Source organism: Podarcis pityusensis, assembly GCF_964106645.2.
Source record: "Podarcis pityusensis genome assembly, chromosome: 13".
Taxonomy (NCBI): Eukaryota; Metazoa; Chordata; class Lepidosauria; order Squamata; family Lacertidae; genus Podarcis; species Podarcis pityusensis.
The window spans coordinates 38839281-38844930 of record NC_138038.1 but is presented as its reverse complement, the minus strand read 5'-3'; the positions used below and the strand labels follow the sequence as shown (position 1 = coordinate 38844930).

The following is a 5650-nucleotide window of genomic DNA, read 5'->3' as shown; positions in this document are numbered from 1 at the left end:
TGCTCCGTGATCGCCTCCAAGGATTGGCCTCCTGCTTGGCCCACCGAACCAGCTTCTTCTGTTGTCGGCGTTGGAGGCTCTGCCTCGGCCCGCCGCAGCAGGAATCCTATTTTGATTCAAGGCTCTCAAGGCTTTGAAATGACTATTTTGCCACTGATCCTGGACATTCCTGTCTCCCTTTGGGGGCGAGATCTGCTTGCTGCAGCGGATACCACCATTTCTACAAATTTATGCTAAGGGCTGCCCCTGCCATGCCCCGGACTGCGCTTTCTCTCTGCTGGACCACAGACACCCCCGTGTGGGTAGACCAATGGCCCTTGCCTAAAGAAAAACTTGCAGTGGCAGCCCAGTTAATTTCAGAACAACTTGAACTGGGGCACATTGAACCTTCCACCAGCCCGTGGAATACGCCCATCTTTGTCATCAGAAAAAAGGCATCTGGAAAATTCCGTCTTCTCCAAGACCTTCGAAGGGTTAATGAACAAATGCAACCGATGGGGACCTTGCAACCCGGCATTCCTAATCCCAACATGCTACCACAAAACCATCAGCTTGCTGTCATCGATCTCAAAGACTGCTTTTTCTCTATCCCTCTGGCACCACAAGACAGACAGCGTTTTGCCTTTACCCTGCCTGTCCTGAACAACTCCCAACCTACCCAGCGCTTTCAATGGGTGGTTCTCCCACAGGGAATGCGAAATTCTCCAACTTTGTGCCAGTATTTTGTGGATAAGGCACTTCAACCATTCCGTGAGCGCCACCCTGTGGTCACCTGTTATCATTACATGGATGATATTTTACTTTCCTCATCGCACATTTCTGATATTCTTCTCGAGGATTTGACCCATGCTCTGATGCAAGCAGGATTGACAGTGGCTAAAGAAAAGATCCAGCGGACCCTGCCTATTACGTATTTAGGACATAAGTTGTCTGCTGCTGCTGCCATTCCAGTTGCGCCTCAACTACAGTTCCCTGACCTTAAATCATTTGTTGTACCCTCACAATAAGGATTTTACGCCTGCTGAACTTCATTTCAGGAAAGAAGAAGTACTGCAGCGCCCTCTAGTGTCTTACAGGTTGCTTCCAGATCCACAGTGGAAGGGTCCAACTTCATTGATTTCCTGGGGTCGTGGATTCGCTGCCATTGACGTGGACGGAGAAACACGATGGGTTCCAGCTCGGTGCGTTCGACCTTGGCGCTCTTCTGTTGCCTCGTCTTCGCCCAAGGAGACACCAACGCCTTGAAATCGTATTCTACGCTGTCTGCCAGTGATGACCTCCCACCTGACTTCAACCCGCGTTGCAGTTGGAGACATCGCCATATTGATGCACCCTGGATAAAGTCGCCTTCTACAGCTGTTCCGGTGTTTCCTGGCACGTCGAAAGGTCATCTTCGTCCCTACCTCATTGACCCCCCTTCCCCCTGGGAAGTCACCATGACTACCAATTACCCCTCCGTGGACACTGTGAAGCGCCGCCCTCGTCGTGCTGCTCTTTTGCAGAAGGCTCGTAAGCCTGAACTTTATCATCAGATTTGGACCAACAATACGTATGTTAGGGACATAAATAATTTTGCTTCTATACTTAATCTTTCCGAATGTTGGGTGTGTATGCATATTCCTCCTCAATCAAAAAGATCTGGCATATTATTGCATGGTATTCCTGTAAATGCTTCATATAAGATTAGTAATAATATGAAAGATAATCGTACTAGTTCACCCCCTGTGTTTTTGTCGCTTGTAGAAACAGCGTCTTATTGTTTGCTTTTCAACCATAATAGTAGTAAATTTTTAGGTCATTATCCATATTGTAATTGGACCTATGAGTATGTTAATGGATCTTCTTGTTTTCTTAATGTTACCACTATGAGTGGTAGGCCAAAAGTTTTAGTTAATAATGTCACGACCAACATGACTTATGAACAACAGGCTATGTGTAGAGATTTTTATGTTTGGTTTGATTGGATGAAGAAAAGCAGCAAATCTACATGTTTGCTTCAATCTGATTTATGGTTATTTTGTGGTACTAGAGCCTACAAAGAAATCCCCTTTGCCTTTTCTGGAACGTGCACCTTAGGAATAGTCATACCCCTGGTCTATAAACTGGACAAGCTCCCAGTGGTTCGTTTGCGTAACAAAAGGGAAGTGCGATCACCTATCTCTCAATATACAGGGACAGCCGTCTCTAGATCTCTCCTGCCCTCTTTAGGTGCAGGCATGAATTACCGTGATTTGCACAAATTGGCTAATTGGACTGAAGCCTTGTTTAATTCTACTATCTTGGCCTTAAAATTAATTAACAAAGAAATGTCAGAAATGAGAGATGTGACTCTTGAAAATCGTTATGCTTTAGATGTAATCCTTGCTTCCAAAGGTGGAGTTTGTGCTTTAATTCATTCCCATTGTTGTATGTATATATCTGATCAATCGGCCAATATTTCTGCTACTATTGATTATATGGAACAAATGATAGCCCATAATCCTTTGAATCCTCCCGAAGGTTTTGATCCATGGGAATGGTTGTCTTCCTGGTTGCCTAATAGAGTGTGGTTAAGAAAAATTTTACTAATTGTAATTTTGCTTGTTGCAGGATTTATTGTGTTGTGTTGCTGCATTCAATGCCTACCCTCTTTGTTTGCTCAATGTAGTACCTGGTGGTATCATCCAAGACCTACCACTGGAGTCACAAGAGGAATTTACATTGCAAGATATCAGCGTTTAGGAAATGAAACAAATGATTCTGATTAGGTTTTGTTAAATTTTATTTTTTACTTTTCATAAAACAAATAAGAAAAGAGGGCATGTAGGAAAATGGTTGTTTGTACCTACATGACAAGATGGATGCCAGGATGGAAATTTACTATAGTTTGACCTTTTGATACTGCAGGCTGTGTTAGGCATGATGAGCGCGTGATCGCCTCATGCAAGGAAGGTGATTGGTTCTTATTGTATGGCTTGATAATGGGGTGATCCCCATATTTGGTGTTTGCCTTGCATGATGATTGATACACTGTTGTACTGTTCTTAATAAAAATGCTGGGCTGCAGCTCCAGAGAGGCTTTTCTCTCTCTCTCTCCTGAGGCTGTTAGACCCTTTACAAAAAAGCATCCTGGTGTGAGACTGATTTATTTTTGTGACGAGCAGGCCCTCGTCATTACTGCCCTCGTCAAGGTAGGTGGCAGAGCTTCTGCCTGGCTTGGGCATTAGAACAATATTTGTCTCATGTAATGTCTCTGGCTGCGTTCCTTTTTCTGGAGTAACATTAGGTCGAATTCAGTCACCCACTGTATGTCTTGTAGACTTCTGCTGGAAGGTCAACCCTGTCTGGGGTTTCTTTGGGAGGGTGTTATTTCTACCACTCCCCACCCCCCCATGTTCCAAACATTATTGCAGAATAAATAGTCAAATTGTTTTGTAGACATTTGGCAAACTCACCTACATAGTTCATCGAAAATACAGTGGTACCTTGGTTTACGAACTTAATCCATTCCGGAAGTCCGTTCTTAAACCAAAGTGTTCTTAAACCAAGGTGTGCTTCCCGTAGCAGCGGGGGACTCAATTTACAAATGGAACACACTCAACAGGAAGCGGAACATGTTCTGCTTCCAAAGCAAAGTTCACAAACTAAAACACTTACTTCCGGGTTTGCAGCGTTCTTAATCCAAGTTGTTCATAAACTAAGCTGTTCTTAAACCAAGGTACCACTGTACAGAAGTATAATTATGATTTGTCAATCTCTACTAGCCATGATGGCTATGTTCTCTCTCCACAACAGGAGAGAGTTTTGCTCCTTGAATGTCCTTCATCAAAAACAACTCTCATTCCTGGAATTGCACATGTCATTGGTTTATAGAGCTCCCAAGTTTGGACAGTGTGTATTAATTTTATGAATTAATTTTATAATTCAGTTTTCAAGACTGAAAGCCAATGCAAACACAGGACAGACTCTTGTCTGTGCTTAGCAAGTTTAGCACTGGTTGGAAAGAAGGAATTCCAGAATTCTTGCTGCTGTGCTGCTGTGGCGGAATTCTGGTGGCAAGGTAATGGGAAAATGAAACAATACCAACAATTACAGATTGGCAGATACTCATGTTAGAATATTTACAACTGGCAAAACTGACGGGAAGAGTTAGAGGAGTATTGAACCAGAAAATATTTGAAGAATGAAGAATATTTAAGGATTATATAAGATCATATTGTACCAACCACACCATATTAGCAGAACTTGAGTGATACTTGTAAACACAACAAATACCTTTGTGGAGTAGACGGGAACAATACTAAGGAATATAAAACTGTGCGGAAAAACGACAGTATAAACAGTACAATGAGAATGATTGGAAGACTCGTTTTGTCAGAAGTCTTTTTTATTTAAGTGTTTATTTAAGTATTAATTAGGAAGATTAAGTTTTTTTATGTACGTAAATCTGCTTTTTCTTTTTTTTTCTGTATTCTCTTATTTTCTTCTTTCTTAATTGTTTTTTCTTTAATTTTCTTTTTGTAGTATGAGATTGTAAATTCTTTGTATATGTGTGTAGTTTAAATTAATAAAGATTTAAAAAAAAAAAGGAAAGAAGGAATTTCAATAGGAAGTCCTTCTGCCATACAAACTGGTCCTTCAGCTTCACCTTCTCAGGTGACACACAGAACTTTATCTGAACGAGCTCCTAATTCTCTCTGACCCTCCTGCGCTCTCCTGTCTGCGTGCCCTCCAACATGCCACAAAGGAAAATCAGGATGCGTGACTTTTGGGGCTGCACTCCCACGCAAGTCACGTAACTCGCTTGAGAGCACGGCCCCCCAAAATGTGTGTCTTTGGGGTCTGCACTCTTGTGGGAGCCAGGTGACTTGCGAGAGAGCACGGCACCACAAAACGGACATCTTTCGGGGCAGCGCTCTCGCGGGAGCCAAAACAGGGCATCCCGGGGTCCAGGCGGAAGCCGGGATGGCTTCTGTAATTCTGGGATGTCCCGCTCAAGTTGGAGCAGTTGGCAGGTGTGCTTTCTGTGCTGAATCACTTCCTTGGCAGTTGTTCCCTCGACCTGTACCTTCCCTTTGAGTCAGTAACTTCCTCTCTCTGTCTGCTGCCCTCTCACAGAGTTCAACATACATGGATATAGTGCAGAGACTTTCTTAATTTTCCCGTACTACACTCTCAGTTCCCCTTGTGGGCCATGCATTTTGGGAATGACCAAAAGAGGCGTTTCTCAAATGTCAGCAACGTGCCAAGGAGTGTGGTTGCTGCCAAGGAGTGTGGTGGAGTCTCCTTCTTTGGAGGTCTTTAAGCAGAGGCTTGACAACCATATGTCAGGAGTGCTCTGATGGTGTTTCCTGCTTGGCAGGGGGTTGGACTCGATGGCCCTTGTGGTCTCTTCCAACTCTATGATTCTATGATTCTATTCTATGTGCCCACCCTACCCCTGCTCCTCCTGCTCTGGAACAGTTACCCATCTGGTTAGGACACCGGAAAAGGAAGTTTCCATTACAGGCAGCAAAATGAATAATCCTTGCAACCTCATTGCCACTCATGACGAAATCCAGTGCTGTGACTGGACTGAGTCAGGACACCTTCCTGAAGTGCAACAAACACTGTTGTAAACAAAATCTGGTCTTGTTCCCTTATGGGATACACAGGAGCCCTTATAGAGTCC

General features: G+C 43.6%; 1 long non-coding RNA gene across 1 annotated transcript; it reads left to right on the top strand.

Annotated features, from left to right (window-relative positions):
* Positions 1-982: 982 nt before the first annotated feature.
* LOC308461678 lies at positions 983-2574 on the top strand. The gene is made up of 2 exons (XR_013978941.1): positions 983-1707; positions 1781-2574. It is a non-coding gene; the product is annotated as an uncharacterized lncRNA (long non-coding RNA).
* Positions 2575-5650: the final 3076 nt, after the last annotated feature.